General features: G+C 46.2%; 2 non-coding genes across 2 annotated transcripts; both read right to left on the reverse strand.

The window, feature by feature from the left end:
• Window positions 1-921: 921 nt before the first annotated feature.
• LOC131062039 (5S ribosomal RNA) lies at window positions 922-1,040 on the reverse strand. The gene has a single exon (XR_009110665.1). It is a non-coding gene; the product is annotated as a 5S ribosomal RNA (ribosomal RNA).
• A 4,160-nt stretch (window positions 1,041-5,200) lies between these two features.
• Window positions 5,201-5,319, reverse strand: LOC131062035 (5S ribosomal RNA). Its single transcript, XR_009110661.1, has one exon. It is a non-coding gene; the product is annotated as a 5S ribosomal RNA (ribosomal RNA).
• Window positions 5,320-21,115: the final 15,796 nt, after the last annotated feature.

Consider the following 21,115-nt stretch of genomic DNA (forward strand, 5'->3'; position numbering starts at 1 on the left):
TGCTCCGAAGTGTCCTCCAAGATGCGCATGAAGTCGGAGCTTGATTTGCCCTGGGTGCGCACCTTCACCAGGGTGCGCACCTTGCTACACACACCTTGGTTGGGCTGCGCACCTTGGTGGGTGCCATGGTGTGCTCCGAGGTGCCCAAGATTGGTGCGCACCAAGGAGCGCTCCGAAGTGCGCTCCAAGGTGCGCACCTCTGGTGCGCGCGAAGTTGAAAGTTCGGTTGATTGTCCGGTTTGCCCCGGGTGTGCACCTTACGTGCACCTTCGCCAGGGTGGGCACCTTGGTGTGCACACCTTGGCTGGGCTGCACACCAGGGCGGGCACCCGGGCGCGCACACCTTGGCACCCACCTTTCCTTCAATTTTTTTTTATTTTTTATTTTTTGACAATCTCTCAAGTGGGAAATTCTATAATCTTAATTTTTTTTGCCTTTTCAAGAAACTTTTGAACGGAGCACATCATTGGTGCACACCAAGGTGCGTACCAAGGAGCACCCCGAAGTGTGCTCCAAGGTGTGCTCCAAAGTGCTCTCTAGGAGCGTACACCTACCCTGGGCGCGCACCCGACCCCACCCAGCTTCGCTCACCTGTCCCGGGCATCTGGTGCAGAACCTTAGAGTAAGAAAAATCATTGTGCACCTTGGCCAACGTGCGCGACTTGACCGAGTGCGCACTAGTCGAGGTGCACACCGATTTCACCTTGGTGTGTGCACAGCACCTTGAGCGCACTGGGGTGTGTGCACAATGCCAGGGTTGCACCGTGGCTTGTGTGCTCAGGGCACCTCGAGTGTGCGCTCGATGTCGCCCCGTCGCGTGCAGTAGTGCGGGCACCGTACCCCGGCCCGGCCTTGTCGAGAACGCAAACAGGCAAAAGGTTAATTCAAATAGCATTGCGACGCCTGATGAAAAACTAAAAAAGGGTGCAACACCGGGACTTTCCAGGAGGTCATCCATCCTAGTACTACTCCAGCCCAAGCGCGCTTAACTGCGGAGTTCTGATGGGATTCGGTGCACTAACGCTGGTATGATCGCACCTGTTATGAGCTTGTCGCAGTGTGTACTTAGCAAATCGCGACCCACGTGCGAATCCACCTCGGCCACCCACCCCCACCAAGGTGCACACCCTCCCTCGCCAAGTGTGCCTCGTTTGCCAAGTGTGAACCCTGCCTGGGTGCGCACACCTCGCCAGGGCGTCGGGTGTGCACCTGGCCCTGCCTACGTGCGTGCACCTGGAAGAGGCATCGTGTGCGTACCTGACCTGGCCTGGGTGCGCACCCGACCTGCCCAAGTGTGCGCAGTGTCCCATCTGCAACGCGATGCCCGCACACCACCTCGGGCGCAACAACCTGCGCTCAAATGTGGGCCGAGTGCACCCTGGTGCATGTTCGGGGCACCTCGGGTGCATGCTCAATCTTGCCCCAATGCACCAAGGTGCTTGGTTTTCTCTGGGTGCACACCTGGTGCACTCCGAAGTGCGGTTATTGGAGCGCCCCCTCTGTTTTTGTTCGAGCGTTTGGTGGGGTTTCTCGCATTGGGGCTTCCTAGGCCCCGTTGTTGGGTGCACACCCAACCTGGCGTGCATGAAGTCAGGAGTTGGGTTAATTGCCATGTTTGCCCCAGGTGCACACCTTCGCCAGGGTGGGCACCTTGGTGCACACACCTTGCCTGGGCTGCGCAACAGGGCGGGCTCAAGATGGCACCTGCGTTCCATTTTTCTCACTATCTTTCAAAATGGAATTTTAAAATCTTTTTTTTTTTTTGCCTTTTCTGGAAATTAGTGAAGGCAGTGCATCAAAGGTGTGCACCTCGCTGCCCACCTTGGTGTGCTCCGAGGTGCCTACCATGGTGTGTAATGCTGGTGCGAACCCGAGAATGCTCCGAAGTTTTCTCCAAGCTGCGGCATGCACGAAGTCGGAGCCCGGTTTGTCCCGAGTGCGCACCTCGCGTGCACCTTCGCCGGGGTGAGCACCTTGGTGCACACCTTGGCTAGGTTTGCCCCAGGTGCACTCCAAAGTGGGCTTATTGGAGAGCCCCCTCTTTTTTTGTCAGAGCATTTGGTGGGGTTTCTCGCATTGGCTCTTCCCAGGCCCGGTTGTTGGGTGCGCTCCCACCTTGGAGTGCACGAAGTTGGAAGTTGAGTTAATTGCCTGGGTGCGCACCTTCGCCAGGGTGGGCACCTTTGTGCGTACACCTTGCCTGGGCTGCGCACTAGGGTGGGCTCAAGATGGCACCCGCATTCCCTTTTTTTCACTATCTTTCAAAACAAAAATTTTAAAATCTCATTTTTTTTGCCTTTTATGGAAATTAGTGAAGGCAGCGCATCAAAGGTGCGCACCTCGCTGCCCACCTTGGTGTGCTCTGAGGTGCTCACCACAGTGCACAATGCTAGTGCGAACCCAGGAGCACCCCAATGTGTGCTCCAAGGTGTGGCATGCATGAAGCCTGGTTTGCACCAGGTGCGCACCTCGCGTGCACCTTGGTGCGCACACCTTGGCTGGGTTGCGCACCTTGGTGGGCACCATGGTGCGCACCAAGGAGCGCTCTGAAGTGTGCTCCAAGGTGCGGTGTGCATGAAGTCGGAGCCCAGTTTGCCCCAGGTCCGCACCTCACGTGCACCTTTGCTACGGTGGGCACCTTGGTTGGGTTGTGCGCCTTGGTGGGCAGCATGGCGTGCACAAAGTCAGAGCCTAGTTTGCCCTAGGTGCGCACCTCGCGTGAACCTTCACTGCGGTGGGCACCATGGAGCGCTCCGAAGTGTGCTCCAAGGTGTGCACCATGGCCCTCCAAGGTGCTCCAAGGTGTGCACCATGGTGTGCATGAAGTTTGAGCCCGGTTTGCCCTAGGTGCGCACCTCGTATGCACCTTCGCCAGGGTGGGCACCTCGGTGCGCACATCTTCTCAATGTTTTTTTCCCTTTTCTAGAAATTGGTGAAGGCAACACATCAAAGATCTGCACCTCGGTGTGCTCTGAGGTGCAAACCCAGGAACGCTCTGAGGTGCGCACAAAGTCGAAAGTCAGGTTAATTGCATTGTTTTCCCCGAGTGTGCTCTAAGGTGCGCAACATCGGTGCACACCAAGGAGCGCTCTAAAGTGTGCTCCAAGGTGCACACGATGGCGTGCATCTTTGGTGCGCACGATTCGGAGCTCGGTTTGCCCGAGGTGCGCACACGTTGTCTGGGTTGCGCACCTTGGTGGGCACCATGGTGCGCTCCGAGGTGTGCACCAAGGTTCACTCCGAAGTGTCCTCCAAGGTGCGCACCTTTTGTACGCTCCAAGGTGCACACAAAGTCGGAGCTCGGTTTACCCTGGGTGCGCACCTTCGCCAGGGTGCGCTCCTTGCTGCACACACCTTGGTTGGGTTGCGCACTTTGGTGGGCGCCATGGTCTGCTCCGAGGTGCCCAAGATTGGTGTGCACCAAGGACCGCTCTAAAGTGCACTCCAAGGTGCGGCGTGCACGAAGTCGAAGCCCGGTTTGCCCTGGGTGCACACCTTGCATGCACCTTTGCCACGGTGGGCACCTTGGCTGGGTTGCACGCCTTGGTGGGCACCATGGCGTGCATGAAGTCAGAGCCCGATTTTCCCCGGGTGGGCACCTCGCCTGCACCTTCATTGGGGTGCACACCTCGGTGCGCACACCTCAGCTGGGTTGCGCGCCCTGGTGGGCACCATGGTGCACACCAAGGAGTGCTCCAAAGTGTGGTCCAAGGTGCGGCGTGCATGAAGTCAGAGCCCGGTTTGCCCCGGGTGCGCACCTCACGTGCACCTTCGCCGCAGTGGGCACCATGGAGCGCTCTGAAGTGTTCTCCAAGGTGTGCACCATGGCCCTCCAAGGTGCTCCAAGGTGCGCAGCATGGCGTGCATGAAGTCGGAGCCCGGTTTGCCCCAGGTGCGCACCTTATGTGCACCTTTGCCAGGGTGGGCACCTCAGTGCGCACATCTTCTCAATGTTTTTTTCCCTTTTTTGGAAATTGGTGAAGGCAGTGCATCAAAGGTGCGCACCTCGGTGTGCTCTAAGGTGCGAACCCGGGAGTGCTCCGAGGTGTGCACAAAGTCAAAAGTTGGGTTAATTGCCTTGTTTTTCTCGGCTGCACTCTGAGGTGCGCAACATCGGTGCGCACCAAGGATCTCTCTAAAGTGTGCTCCAAGGTGCGCATGATGGCATGCACCTCTGGTGCGCATGATTCCAAGCTCAATTTATCCTGGGTGCGCACACCTTGGTTGGGCTGCGCACCTTGGTGGGTGCCATGGTGCACTCCGAGGTGCACACCAAGGTTCGCTCCGAAGTGTCCTCCAAGGTGCACACCTTTTGTGCGCTCCAAGGTGCGCACGAAGTCGGAGCTCAGTTTGCCCCGGGTGCGCACCTTCACCAGGGTACGCACCTTGTTGCGCACACCTTGGCAAGGTTGCACACCTTGGTGGGTGCCATGGTGCACTCTGAGGTGACCAAGATTGGTGCGCACCAAGGAGTGCTCTGAAGTGCGCTCCAAGTTGAGCACCATGGCGCGCACCTCTGGTGCGCGCGAAGTTGAAAGTTTGGTTAATTATCTGGTTTGCCCCAGGTGCGCACCTTGCTTGTACCTTCACCAGGGTGGGCGCCTTAGTGCACACACCTTGGCTGGGCTGCGCACCAGGGCGGGCACCCCGGCACGCACACCTTGGCACCCGCGTTTCATTCAGTTTTTTTTTTTTTTGACAATCTCTCAAGTGGGAAATTCTATAATCTCAATTTTTTTTGCCTTTTCAGGAAACTTTTGAACGGAGCGCATCATTGGTGCGCACCAAGGAGCGCCTCGAAATGTGCTCCAAGGTGCGCTCCAAAATGCTCTCCAGGTGCACGCACCCGGCCTCGCCCAGCTTCACTCACCTGTCCTGGGCGTCTGTTGCGGAACCTTAGAGTAAGGAACATCGCTGTGCACCTTGGCCAACATGCGCGACTCAACTGAGCGTGCATTGGCTGAGGTGCACACCGATTTTACCTGGGTGCATGTGCAGCACCTCGGGCGCACCGAGGTGCACGCACAATGCCCAAGTTGCACCGTGGCCTGTGTGCTCGGGGCACCTCGGGTGCGCGCTCGGTGTCGCCCCCGCATGCGTGGTAGTGTGGGCACCGCACCTCGGCCCGGCCCCAACGAGAATGCAAACAGGGAAAAGGTTAATTCAAATAGCATTGTGACGCCCGACGAAAAACTAAAAAAGGGTGCAACACTAGGACTTCCCGGGAGGTCACCCATCCTAGTACTACTCCGGCCCAAGCGCTCTTAACTGTGGAGTTCTGATGGGATCCAGTGCACTTACGCTAGTATGATCGTACCCATTATGAGCTTGTTGTAGTGTGTACTTAGAAAACCACGACCCACGTACAAATCCACCCCGGCCACCCACCCCCGCCGAGGTGCACACCCTCCCTCGCCAAGTGCACCCCATTCGCCAAGTGTGAACCTTGCCCGATTGCGCGCACCTCGCCAAGGCGTTGGGTGTGCACTCGGCCTGGCCTATGTGTGTGCACCTAGACGGGGCGTCGTGTGCGCACCCAATCCGGCCTGGGTGCGCACCCGACCTACGCTCACATGTGGGCCGAGTGCACCTCGATGCGTGTTTCGGGCACCTCAGGTGCACGCTCGATCTTGCCCCGGTGCACCAAGGTGCTCGGTTTGCCCCGGGTGCACACCTGGTGCAGGGTGGGCACCCAAAATAGGGATCAAGCACCAAAAACAAGTTTCAGGAAGCAAAATGGGACCCAAGGACCACAAATGTGTTCCAAGACCCATGATGGGTCCACAAGAACAAAAATGTGTTCCGAGACTTAATAAACAAATATTGGTTTTTAGGAGAAGAAACATGCTCTGATGCCCAAAATGAGAATCGATCCCGAAAAGGCCACAAGCCAAAAGTGGGATGCGAGGCAAAAAAAATGGGACCCGAGGACCAAAATTGGGTTCCCAGGTCGAAGACAGGGCAACCGGATAAGAAACGGCCTCTGAGGCTCAAAATGAGTCCCGACGACTAAAACTTGACAAGAAGCACCCATCAGGCACCCAACTCGACACCCATGGGATGCCGACCACCCCGACACCCACCCGGGCTTCCACCTAGCACACCTTGGCACCCACCCACCCTAGCACCCAACCTCGTACCCAACTTAGCACCTTTGAACCCACATTAGGACTCACCCTGACCCTGGCACCTTGGAACCCACATTGGCACTCACCTTGACCCTAGCATCCACCTTTGCACTCACCTTGGGACCCACCCTGGCTCCCACCTCGGCACCCACCCAGACACCCACCTTGGTTCCTTGGCACCCACCTTGGATCCTTGGCACCCACGCTGACACCCACCTTGGCACGCAACTTGGCTACTTGCCACCCACCTTGGCTCCTTGACGCCCACCCCGACAACCACCCCGTGACCTACCTTGGCCAGGGTTGGTGCACACCCACCCTGGTGCCCACCTTGGTACCCACCCTATGACCCACCTTGGCAAGCACCTTAGTACCCACCTTGGCTAGGGTGGGTGCACACCCACCCTGGTGCCCACCTTGGCACCCACCCTGTGACCCACCTTGGCACCCACCCATCTTAGCACCTAGCTTGTGACCGGCCTTGGAACCCACCCTCGCACCCGTCTTGCCCAGCGTTCGTGTGCACCCATCCTGGCACCCACATTGTGACTTAGCTTGGAACATACCCTATGACCCACACACCTTAGCACCTACCTTGGCACCCACCTTGGAACCCAACCTAGCAACTTGGCACCCACCCCGTGACCCACCTTGGCATCCACCATAGAAGTCTCCCACTTGGCACCCACCTTGGAATCCAACTTGGCACCCACCTCGGCACACACCTTGACACTTGTGCACCCACCTTGCCACTCACCCTACCACCGACCCATCCTAGCACCCAAGTTGTGATGGACCTTAGCACCCACCCTGGCACCTTTGCACCCTAGAACTCACCCATCCTAGCACCTAATCTATGACCCACCTCGACACATTCCCTCGCACCCACCTTGGAACCCAACCTAGCACCCACCCACCCTGACACCCACCCTAGCACCTACCCACCCTTGCACCCACCCAACTCGGCACCCACCCTGTGACCCATCTTGGCACTCACCCATCCTACCACTCAACCTATCACCCACCTTCTCACCCACCTTGGAACTCACCCTGGCACCCACCCTGGCATCCACCTTAGCACCCACCCACACTGGCACCTTGGCACCCACCTCAGGCAAGGTGGGTGCACACCCACCCTGGCACCTTGGCACCCACCTCAGGAAAGGTGGGTGCACACCCACCCTGGTACCCAATTTAGAACCCACCGAGCCTGTTAACCACCTTGGCACCCACATTGCAGCCCACCGTAGCACCCACCCTATGACCCACATTGGCATCCACACACTATCACCCAGCCACCCAGGCACCCACCTCGACACCCACCCTAGCACTTAACTTGTGACCCACCTTGGACCTCACCCTAGAACCCACCCACCCTGTGAACCACCTTGGCATCCACCTTACCACCAACCCACCTTGGCACCCACTCTAGCACTCACCCATCCTAATACCCAACTTGTTACCCACCTTGGCACCCGCCCTCGCGCCCTCCTTGAAACCCACCCTAGCACCCACCCACCCAGGAGCCCACCTTGGCACCCAACCTAACACCCACGCATCCTGGCACCTAACCTGTGACCCACCTTGGAACCCACCCTAGTACCCATCTTTGAACCCACTATATCACCAACCCACCTTGGCACCCACCCTATGACCCTCTTTGGAATCCACCCTAGCACGCACCCACCCTGGCACCCACCATGGAGCGCACCCTAGCACCCACCCACCTCGACACACACCTCAACACCCACCTTGGTGTGTACACTGCGCCAACCTCTCAAAGACCCTATGTGGTGAACTCCAAAGTCTACACCTTTGGTGCGCTCCAAGGTGCACACATTTGGTGCGCTCCAAGGTGCGCACCTTTGGTGCACTCCGAGGTGCACACCAAAGTTTGCACCGAAGTGAGCACCAAAGTGCACTCCAAGGTGCACACCAAGGCACACACTTTTGGTGCGGTCAATGCAAACGAATTCAGAAGTTGAGGTCAATGTCCTAATCGTTGCAGCTGACTACACATGTATGATAATCAGACAAATAGCTTATATAGGGGAGGTATTGCATTTGATGGGTTGACTCCCCTGGTTGTGTGCACTGCGCCAACTTCAAAGACCCTGTCTTGTTTAAGAAGTCGAAAGTTGGGGTGGATGTCCTAATCGTTGCTGTAGACTACGCATGTATGGGAATTAGACAAATAGCTTATATAGGGGAGGTGTTGCGTTTGGTGGGTCGACTCCCCTGGTTGTGCGCACTGCGCCAACCTCAAAGACCCTGGATTGCAGAAGAAGTCGGAAGTCGGGGTTTGGTGAGCACCAAGGCATGCACCTTTGGTGCTTGTCAACACAGACAAATTCGGAAGTTGGGGTCGATGTCCTAATCATTGTTGCAGGCTACACATGTATAAGAATCAGACAAATAGCTTATATAGGGGAGGTGTTGGGTTTGATTTGCTGACTCCCTTGGTTGTGCGCATTATGCCAACCTCAAAGACCTTGTTTTTGTTAAGAAGTCGAAAGTTAGGGTCAATGTCCTAATGGCTCATGTAGGCTACACATGTATGAGAATCGGACAAATAGCTTATATAGGGGAGGTGTTGGGTTTGATGGGTCGACTCCCCTGGTTGTGTGCATTACGTCAACCTCAAAGACCTTGTTTTCGTTAAGAAGTCAAAAGTTGGGGTCGATGTCCTAATTGCTCCTGCAGACTTCACATGTATGAGAATCAGACAAATAGCTTATATAGGGGAGGTGTTGGGTTTGATGGGTTGACTCCCCTAGTTGTTTGCATTATGCCAACCTCAAAGACCTTGTTTTCGTTTAGAAGCCGAAAGTTGGGGTCGATGTCCTAATCGCTCCTACAGGCTATGCATGTATGACAATCAGACAAATAGCTTATATAGGGGAGGTGTTGGGTTTGATGGGTCGACTCCCCTGGTTGTGCGCATTGTGCCAACCTCAAAGACCTTGCATTGCGGATGAAGTTGAAAGTCAGAGTTTGGTGTGCTACAAGGTGTGCTCGAAGGTGCTCACCTAGGTGTGCACTTATGTGCTCCAAAGGTGCGCACCAAAAGTGCACACCTTTAGAGCGCACAAAAGTGTGCACCTTTGGTGCGCACCTCTGGAGTGCACTTTGGTGCACACCAAGGCACTGGTGCGGTCAATGCAGGCGAGTTCGGAAGTTGGGGTTGATGTCCTGATCGGTGGTGCGAACTATAGAGGTGTGAGATTTGGACAAATAACTTATATAGGGGAGGTGTATGCTTTGATGGGTCGACTCCCCAGGTTGAGCGCACCGCGCCAACCTCAAAGACCTTGCGGTATGGATGAAGTTAGAAGTTGGGTCTGATGATTGATTCAATTAGTAGGTATGCTCATGATGTCGGAATTTGGGTCTGATGACCTTCCATGTGCAGGAAGGCGAATGTCAGCACAGTGCATTGCAAGGTGCGCACAAAGGTGTTGGTGCGGTCAGTGCAGCTGAGTTCGGTAGTTGGGGTCGATGTCTTGATCGGAGGTGCAAACTACATAGGTGTGGGAATCAGACAAATAGCTTATATAGGGGAGGCGTATGCTTCAATGGGTCAACTCCCCAGGTTGAGCACACCGTGCCAACCTCAAAGACCCTATGGTATGGATGAAGTCAGAAGTTGGGTCCGATGACCGATTCGATATGTACGTGTAGACACCCAAAAATGGTCAAAGCTTGCGAGGTCATACTTTAACATTTGCGCATTGCCTCATTTTAGGTTTTTGTGTCGCATTAACATTTCTCCTATGTCACGCACTTGATTTTTATCATTTGCGAGCATCGAGTCATTCTTCTGCATTCTTCAATCATCTCGTCCTCGAATTTGGTCTTGTCAACAACATTATCCAGTCATGATTTTGATCGATTTTATCTTATTGCATCAATGAGCATGCTTATTTGTCATCATTTTGGACATCGTCAATCCTAATTAGGGTTTTGTCCTCTTTTCAATCCTGTCAATCTTGCGATCAATTTGTCATCGATCGTTGTCCTCTTATCAATCTTGTCGATTTATCATCAATCCTTTAATCTTGTCGTTTTACGATCGATTTGTCATCGATCGTTGTCATGTTCGATCTTGTCAATCTTGCAATTCATTTTGTTGTCGATTCTTGTCCTTTTGTCAATCTTGTCATTTTGCGACCGATTTGTCATCATTTCACTATCAATCATTATCTGTCTCAATTGTGTCAATTTGGATCAAATCATGTCAATTGGCGTATTTCTCAATCAAATCATTTATCGCATTGGTCATTTATCAAAATCAAATCATGACATTAATTATCTTTAATCAAGACCTAATTTTCATTTTCGCATTTCTAATTCGTCTTCTAGGGTTTTATGATTTAGTCATTTAACCTAATTTGCCATTTCTTCCTTTAGGATTAAATAAATTACTTATTTATCCTAAGTTTCCTTATTACAATTAAATCTTCATTTAATTGTCTAATTATTCCTCTTTGTGAATTGATTAATAAATGAAAAATTATTAATTAATTCACTAAATCCTAATTTCTAATTTCTTTCAATTTCTAATTTCCTATTTTCATTATTCTCTAATTTCCTAATTTTCTAATTTATCCAAATTCAATTTTCTCCTATTTCTTTCCTAAATTTATGGCAATGACATAGAAATTTGTCATAAAATGTCATAAATTATCATAAAATTCTTGACATAGAAATGTGTCATAGAATTTGTCATGAAAATGTCATAAAATGTCATAAATTCTTGACATAGAAATTTGTCATGAATTGTCATAAGCCTTGCATAGCAATTTGTCATAGATATGCTATTATTGATTTGAATTTCTATTCAAATCTCTTTCATACTAATTGGCTCATTTATCCAATTTCTCTATAAATTGGATAATTTTCTTCAATCAATCCCTTCATGAATCTTGAATTTTTACCGAACCTTCGTTTCTAGTACTCTTGAGCCTTTTTGCTTTCAATTGTGTGAGCACTCGTAGGTGAGATCCACAAAACTATTGAAGAGGAAAGAACAACAATGGAGCCGCATGGAAGAAGCATATGGTTTGCATAATTTTACTTTTGAATGCTTTGTTTCCATACCTTTATTGAATGTGCTTTAGAATTAGGTTCATTGCAATGAGTATTTCTTTGATTGAGCTATCATGTTTAACGTTTTGATTTGATCTACTTATCTTGTAATGATTCCTAATTTCTACGCTACATTAATTGGTGAACCCGACGTGAAAACTAACCTTCTAACCATCTTACTGTGTTTTGGAGTGCTTCTAAGTTGATTTGCAGGTCAAAAACTCAAAAACAAAGCCGTGCAGTGCATTCTGGAAACTTCTGCGCTTGTGTGAAGCATCTTGCGCCTGTGTTGAAGAGTCTTGCGCCTGTGTCAAGACATTCTACACTTGTGTCAGACATCTTGCGCCTGTGTCATGTCTTCTGCGCTTGTGTAAAGTCCAGAACAGAGGTGAAAAATGCAGTTTTTACTTGAAAAATTTTATATGTTTTAGTAAATTGCAATTTTGAGGGTCTTCGGTGCATTTCTGGATAGATATGGTGCCCGTAAACATGACGAGACATCATTGATGTTTCCGAAATTTGGTTCTATATTATTTGAATACCTTTCCAACGCATCAAACGGTTTGTAATTCGGAGCTAGGATGAGAAAGTTATGCCTTCTCGAAGTGGACTGAAATTTTGATAGTTTTTATAAATTAGATCATCTGTGTTTTGGATTTTGGTACTAATTGTTGGTGCAGGATCTTGGCATACGCATGGCAAAGACTACAAATCAAACTACTAACATGTGTTATGCAGATTCGATGGTCAAAGACAACAAATCAAACTTCTGACATGTGTTTTGCAGGTTGCCTTGGAGAAACAACCAAATCGTGTGTTTGATTTCTAATTAGGCACTTAGTGATTTTTTTAAATAGGTTGGGAATGAACCCTTGTTTGCTTTGTTTTCTAAGTATGACATTGGAGTAGGAGAGTATGCTCTCATCCTTCATAGGGTGATCAGAAATCCAGATCTTCAATACCATGCTTGTCTTGTTGATTGTTTGTTTCCATTAGAGGGCCTGCCTTCCCGACCACTTTGCTTTAGCAAGCAGGTGATAATCGTGAGAAGGGAATGACCCAAAGTGAGTACGGCTAGAATTCCTGGGCATTCTAACTCACTATAAACAAATACCTGATGAGCGAAAGCTTTGAAGGAAGTGTTACGTGGGAATTGTAGTTACTTGGGAAGTGATGCCCCTTGAAACTCTTTCTCATATCAACATCTAAGTAGGGCCTCTTGGTCTAAATCGCGCTTGCGTGACTACATTTGTTGGTATCTTGATGGGCTTAATGTCTCAATCATGCTTGCATGACATCAAGAAGTAATGCTTAACAGAAATCCTTACTACATACCTTGTTTTTAGAGGCCAAAAACCCTTCTAGTTGCTTGAGAAGGACAAATTCGGATACTTGGAAGAGATACTAAGTTCGCCATGGGGAGATTCCATGGGGACTGATGCTTGGCTGCCCTGAGAAGTGAGTGCCGTGGAGGGGAGCCTGTGGGGTCAAGCATCTATGTATTCTCCTTGAATCCCATAATGAGTCTACCTCTCAAGTACCTAATGTCCTTGCCTACCATAAGAAATGTGGAAATGAGCATGATTGTCTTGAGTCTAAGTCGTAACATCTTGTATTCTTTGATTGTCAAAAGTTGAATGTTATCCCATTTCAAAAGCAAAACACATTGATCAAAACAAGATTAAACACAAGAGACATTCATCCAACAAACGTTCAACAAGATTCAAAGATCATACTTCAAGCATGGTTGTCCAACATTGGTCAAAAACTTGTCTCAACTCTTATGTCACTTGCATTTAGGTTCATCCTAGTTTGCATTTTGCAAGTTCATTATCAAATATCAAAGTGAGGTTTCACCTAAGTCATACTTCTTTTGCATACCAATTAGAGTCATCCATTTTCATATATCCTCTTGCATAAGAGTAATGTCATTTCATAATTACACCCTAGGTTTCATCTTAGGTGGACATTGTCATACATTGGCATTTGCATATCCCAAGTCTCTTCATTAAGCCTAAGTCATTGTCATATCATATTAAGATCATTTGCATATTAATTATCCTTTTGCATATAGTATCAAACCTAGGTCTTGTCATACTTGAGCAATCCAAATCTTTGGTAAACCCTAAGTCATTGTTAAGAAGTCTAGACCTTATCAAGTCTTTTGTCCTTTTTGTCATCAATATCATTTCGTCAAACCTAGCTTAGTATCCAAGCATATAGGGGAGACATTGTCATCTTGTCCTTTGTCTATTAAGTCCTTTTGTCCTTTGAGGTCTAGACATCATTCCAATTTCCCAAGGTTCCTCTCTTAGATTTGCATTTCAAAAGTTTGTCAAAATCTTCAAAAACAACCAAAAACATAGATTGCATTCTTAACATAGATTGCATTTTCATTTATTTAGTTCGCATTTAGTTGCATATCATACATTATACTTGAAAAATTCCAAAAATATTGCATTTGCATAGTGACATGTCTATTGAAACAAGGTTCCAAGCACCAATGATGCAACAAAGTTTGACATATCAACCGACAATGCAATCACAATTCTATTCAACCCAACAACAAAGCAACATTGGTCAAACTTATCATGATGATTTAAATGTCCAAATACAAAAACTAGAGGAGAAACTAGCTCAAGAAAAGGAGATATTGGAGCAAAAAGTGATAAATAGTGAGAAGATAAGATCTCAAATGTCCAAAATGTTTCAAAAATTTCCAGGTCAAAATTTTGAGCCAATTAATGTAAGATCTCTTCTTGAACGATCAGACATACCAGCTCTCCTCTCCCAAATAGAGATGATGAAACAATTACAAGAAAGGAGACAACATCAATTTCAACATTATGTGCCTCCACAACAAGAACAAGAAGGTGTTTACTATCAATCATATTTTCAACCATCACAACCAATGACACAACCAATTGTTCAACATATGCAACCAACACAACCAATGGTTCAATTTCAACAATATGTCCAACCAACTATACAATGTCAACAAATGGTTCAACCAATGGTGGAATATCAATGTCAACAACCACAATCACCAATTCAAAAACAAAACTTGCAACATGCACCAAGCCGAATTTTGAACATGTCAAACCAAAATGATCAACATCTAGTTCAATATCAGAAAATGACATCAAATCAAAAACAAGTTCAAGTTCAATCAACATATCAATGTCAACAACTGCCACAAAACATTCAAAAACAAAGGTTGCAACACACACCAACCCAAGTTTCAAACATGTCAAACCAATCTGATCAACATCAAGTCCAATATCAAAACATGACATCAAATCAAAAACAAGTTCAAATTCCAAGTCTAATCATGTCAAAACCTAAAAAGAAGGGTGGCCTTATTGCAATGCTCTTAAGGAAACGACTAAGTGAGTCTTTTGAGGAAGATAAAGATAATACACTCATGTCTAGCAATGCCTCATCCCCTCACAAGAAAATTGACTCTCCAGTGGCATCTATCCCTACACCTTTAAAAGTTTCACAAGAACCTTCCATATTCTCCTCATCAAACAATACACCCAAGGATGCAATTATCCAAGAGCTATCCATAATTGATTGCCACGATAATCCAATTTGTGACGCACATCCTTGTCATGTTTCAGAAATACAAGACCCAATGCCACCATGCACTTTATTGCCATTACCTGTTTTAGAGGACCCCATTCGAAGTCCCTCTTCCTCATGTTCAAGCATTAATTCCTTGCCAGAATCCATCGCAAATGTTCAAAGTGCATCCCCTTCATGCCAAAGCATTAATCCCTTGCCAAAATCCCCCATGCATATTCAAAGTCCAACTCCATGTCAAGAGAATAATTTAGAGCATGAAGAAATGAGTCCTAAAGCAAATCAAGATCAAGATCCTGAAACCTTATCACCCCATCCAATTGTTGACCAAGATCCCATTTCCCCAGACACTCATGATGATTCCCCTATTCTTGTCCATCCTATCCAAAGTCCTATTGACATTCCACTCCCCGAGCAAGATCAAGATATCCTAGTCCATCCAATCCCAAAGGATCCCATTCCATTTAATGAGCAAAATGTCCTTTCAAATCCCATTGACATTCCATTTCCTTGGAAAGATCAAGATATCCCTTCCATCCTTTCCGATGATCCCATTGAAAGTTCAGAGCAAAGCACCTTTAAAGAGGATTCCAATGATCTTTCTCCTTGTCAAGATCAAATCATTCCTTTAGATCCTCCACAAGATCCACTTGTCCCTCCATCTCCACATCCTAATCCAGCATATCCACTCAAAGAGTGCATTTCTTTTGGTGATCCCATTATTTCTCCCATCCCATCTCTTGAAGAGCCTATCATTGAACCATGTCCACTACATGATTCTAATCCCCCTCATGATCCTGATACCCTACATGATCCTAATCCCCCTCATGATCCTGATACCCTACACAATCCTAATCCCCCTAGTGATCCTAATACCCCTCATGATTCTAACATGTCAGTGCAAGATGTTCATGAACCCCCTACATGCATAATGGGTTCTTCCACTTTGGTGCAATCCGATCCACTTCAAGATCTCCTTATTTCTCTCATATCATATCCACCTCATAATGGACTCGCGTCTTCTTCCCAAAGCAAAGAGTATCCTACAAGTCAAAATATTGATAAAGGCAAAGGGGTAGATCTCCATAAGCAAGAACCCTTCCATATCAAAGAAAATATTAAGGGTCATGGCCTCAATAAAATCACTCAAGGCGTTGGTATCCCTTCAAAGTCAAAATCCAAATGTCCACCTTTCCCATCATCGCTTCCATCCATTCTAGGTCCCTATATCCCTCCATCTCCTATGCAACATCAACAAAGGCACACATCTTGGAGAACCTTCCATCCATCCCACATGCCTCCATATCATTCCCATCCACACCGACATTCATTCCCTCCTCCAAGCAATTTGGATGCCAAGTATAAAAGTCATAAGTCTAGCAATCCACATGTATTCAAAGATCAACATGTCCAATCTAATCGACATGTCAAAACAAAGAGCAATATGATCTATAAAGAAAAGGAAATATCCAAAAGGCCACAAAGGCCCACTGAGAAAAATAAAGCAAAGTCAAGATCTATATGGGTTCCTAAATCCCTTGTGCAAGCAATGCACTCCAAGGAACCACAAAAGCATAAAAAATCAAAAACCATGTGGATCCCTAAGAAGCTCCTTGAAGCACAAAAGCCTAAAGAACCATCCAACTTGGCATCCAAAATTGCTATTCCTCCATCCAACCCTCTCAAATTTGTTCCTCCATCACCTTCTTCATCCATTTTGGGCCCTTATGTCCCAAAATCCCAAGCCTTTCCTCCATCAAAATCTCAATATCCAAAATACATTTGTCCTCCATCAGTCCATCACCCCTCAAGGTGTGTGCCAATGTCGATCTTGCCTTCATTTCCATCCACTAAAGCCCAATTCTTCCAATACTCTATCCATTATCCAATGCATATTTTCCATCCTCCCATCCCTCTCGTCCAATCCTTTGCATAAATCCTCGCCTTAGTTTCATCTTATTTTACACGTCCTTATCCTACCAACGTCTTTGAGCATACTTTTAAAGGTCATGGTCCATTCTTTTCAAGGCTACTATCCAAATAAAAAGATGCTTGAGTCCTTCTTCCATCCCCTATCATGTGTCCATCTTCTTCTGAAAAAGACAAAATACAAAAAAAAAAAAAAAAAAAATGAAAAAAAGAAAGACAAAAGAAAAAAAAAAAAGTAAAGAAAAATAATTCGTCCACTGGTGAAAACCTGGCAAACAGGCGCTTTGGGCAAGTACCATGATGAAAACCTGGCAAACAGGCGTCATGCGTAATTTATGAACTTCCTGCACAATCACACTTGGGGGCAGGTTTCCTCCTTCATATCCTATTGCCCGTCATTATCCTATCATACCATGTCATTACCCTTCCTTGTCCTATCTTCCCTCATGTTCATTTTCCCTTTCCACATTTGATCTTGACAAGGCTGACGATCTTCATGAGCATCATGCATCTTGTTTGCAGCTTTTAGTCTATCATAGCTTTTGGTCATTTATCCATTTGCTTATTACAACCTTTCATCCATATTCCCTGTCTTATTGCAACTTTCTGCCACTATCCCTTAGCCTATCCTGACCTTCAGTCCATGTCCCTTATCCATTCTTGGTCTTGCTTATCCTATCCATATCTTATCGCTATCCATACACTCTATTTCATTCCTTGATCTTGATCTGACATAAGGACGCAAAAATTTAAACATGGTTTCAAAAACCTCTTGATATGTCCCTCATGCCGTGTCACTGATTTACATTGTCATATCCAGTCTCTTGTCCCATCATGCAATAGCCCTTGCAAATTGCATCCATATTGTCTCCATAATAAAAGGCCTTTGTCTTCCCTCTATCCACCATCATTTCAGCAAGCCTATTTATTCACCTGTCATATTCCTTGCCTTGCTAGACACTGGGGGCAAAAATTTGAAAAAATTCAAAAAAATCAAATAGTGTCCTGAAAAAAAGTCTTAAAAATTGAAAAATGACCTGAAATAAGATCATAAAAATTGAAAAAAGTCCTAAAAAAAAAAAAAAAATTCTAAAAATTTCAAAAATGTCCTGAAGAAATCCATAAAAATCGAAAAATGTCCTGAAAAAATTCTAAAAATCAAATAAAGTCCTGAAAAAAATAAACAAAAAAAAAATAAAATTGTAAAACTCCAAAAAACCAAAAACATGCATTTTTGCAATAATTATCCCTTTTGTGCATCGACAGATCACTGAGCATTCCTCCAATAACATTCGCAATCATACGCTATGCTTTAATGAAATCATGCTTTAACAGATGAACTTTTTCAATCCAAACCAAACATTCAACCTGATCACAATTGTCATCTCAATCGAATATCAACATCGATATCATTTGTCCTTGTCACATTATCATGGGTCTTATACAGGGTGTGGTATACTCGAAACCAGACTGTGTCCTGTCTTAGATGGGGTACCGCATTTCCTGAAACCAGACAGCATGATCGTCCTATCAGCACGTTCAACTTTTGATAATGAAGATCAAGATGTTTGTTTGATTGGCTTGAATTTGTGAGTCTTCTCTTTTTATTGATTTATCTTTGGCTTCGATCATGTCCCTATGTTGCTCGATGATGTCACCGAGTGATTTAGAGTGACCGGGATGGCTCATGATCCTTTTCTTTTTTTGATTGTGATTGTCGTTTGTCTATGATGTGTCTGTCTTTTGCAAATCGGGTTGCATTTCAGCTCTGGCCTTCAATGCCATGATGCTACGCATCCATTTTGCTAAATAAAAATAAAGGTTCTCACCTACAAAGTGCATTACTGAAAGCAAATTTTCATCATCTCTAGTTGTCCTCTGTCTTATTTCTTCTTACTAACACTTCTTCCGTCCGGTCGGATAGTCAGTTCGGTCTAGTGCTCCGATATCCAAAACCATATTGTGTCCTGCATACATTTGGTCAATGCATTTTCATTCCATTACATATTACATCACGCATTTTATACATTTCATATTATAAATACATCCAAAGTACATACAATGCATTCATACATGTTCATAAACCAGTACATAAGTCATCCATACATAGCAAAATCACTACATCAGTCATAACATATTGCATCCATCATATCGATGCCTATCATATCACATATCATCATAATGTCGGAGTACAAAATCGGACTGTTTGTCCTAAGTATGGCCCGCAGGCTGACTACATAATGGCAAACTACATGATGTCCACTGTCTGTCATATGGAGCACGTGCCTCTGTCACTGGGTGCTCCCTCTGTCCTCCTCATCCCTACCATGTCTCGCAGATGATGTCCCTCCTGGTCCTGGCTGCGGTGGTCTCATCGGTCCACTCACTCCTATGCTGCTCAATGTCCTCCGAGAGCGTGACCTGCTCTCTATCCTCGATCGTGCCCGATATGAAGGTGCTCTCCGCTCTGGTGGAACTGCACCCTCATATAGTGTCCTCCAGTACAGTCTCTCCTCGCCAATCCCAGTCCAGCTAATGTGTCTCTCTCTGTGCTCCTGAGTCTATGTCGTAGCATGAAACAGTCCGGTCGATTCTCCCGTGCGATCAATGGATATTGTCGACTCTGCATCACAATCGGGGCATCATTTTGTCAGTTTTAGGGTTTGTTCCTACGGGTTGCATGTCTTCATTTTCATGATCACATCAGGGTGTTTTTCATCCACATTACCCTATCCTACCCTTCCCCCCCCTGTCAGGTCATTTGCATGCAATTTCAAGTCAAAACTAAGGATTTTATGCCAACTTGCGCCTGTGTTTGATAAGCTGCGCCTGTGTTAGATGAATTGCGCTTGTGTCTTCCTACACAAGCGCAGAACATCATACACAAGCGTAGGTTTAGATGACACAAGCGCAGATGTCCATTTTGGTGCCTCCTGTGGGCCCCGCAATGTCCCGTAAGTCATCAAAATTCATGAAATTCAAAACATGGGTTTTCGAGATACATACCGCTGCTCCTGCGTCCTCCGGTCGTCTGAATGTGCGTACACGTTCTCCAAGGTGATCCTCCATTGGAATGTTCGCCATCTGTCTGCAAGTGTCCTTGTCCAAAGCAACAAATCCTCCTCTTTCGCTACTGCAAATGAGTCATTTTCACCCTCTTGGTCTCATTTATAGCTCTTTGTCATTGCATAGATGGACGTGTGTCCTCTCCATCTTATGTTGGTCACGGTCTTGTGCACCTTACATTGCTTTTCTATCATGCATCCGATCTCCGATTGTCGGTCCGTTCGATCCTGTCATTTTTATCAATCAATTGGCCTCTTTTCTGCATGTTTCCGGCCAATTCCTTGAGGGGGCATGCATATGTCATTGTTATTATCTAGGGCATTTTCATTATTGTTCTTTGAAACAACGCTCAGAATCGCATTGTCTCAAAGAGGGGCAAAATGTAGACACCCAAAAATGGTCAAAGCTTGCGAGGTCATACTTTAACATTTGCGCATTGCCTCATTTTAGGTTTTTGTGTCACATTAACATTTCTCCTATGTCACGCACTTGATTTTTATCATTTGCGAGCATCGAGTCATTCTTCTGCATTCTTCAATCATCTCGTCCTCGAATTTGGTCTTGTCAACAACATTATCCAGTCATGATTTTGATCGATTTTATCTTATTGCATCAATGAGCATGCTTATTTGTCATCATTTTGGACATCGTCAATCCTAATTAGGGTTTTGTCCTCTTTTCAATCCTGTCAATCTTGCGATCAATTTGTCATCGATCGTTGTCCTCTTATCAATCTTGTCGATTTATCATCAATCCTTTAATCTTGTCGTTTTACGATCGATTTGTCATCGATCGTTGTCATGTTCGATCTTGTCAATCTTGCAATTCATTTTGTTGTCGATTCTTGTCCTTTTGTCAATCTTGTCATTTTGCGACCGATTTGTCATCATTTCACTATCAATCATTATCTGTCTCAATTGTGTCAATTTGGATCAAATCATGTCAATTGGCGTATTTCTCAATCAAATCATTTATCGCATTGGTCATTTATCAAAATCAAATCATGACATTAATTATCTTTAATCAAGACCTAATTGTCATTTTCGCATTTCTAATTCGTCTTCTAGGGTTTTATGATTTAGTCATTTAACCTAATTTGCCATTTCTTCCTTTAGGATTAAATAAATTACTTATTTATCCTAAGTTTCCTTATTACAATTAAATCTTCATTTAATTGTCTAATTATTCCTCTTTGTGAATTGATTAATAAATGAAAAATTATTAATTAATTCACTAAATCCTAATTTCTAATTTCTTTCAATTTCTAATTTCCTATTTTCATTATTCTCTAATTTCCTAATTTTCTAATTTATCCAAAT

Source organism: Cryptomeria japonica, chromosome 2, assembly GCF_030272615.1.
Source record: "Cryptomeria japonica chromosome 2, Sugi_1.0, whole genome shotgun sequence".
NCBI lineage: Eukaryota > Viridiplantae > Streptophyta > Pinopsida > Cupressales > Cupressaceae > Cryptomeria > Cryptomeria japonica.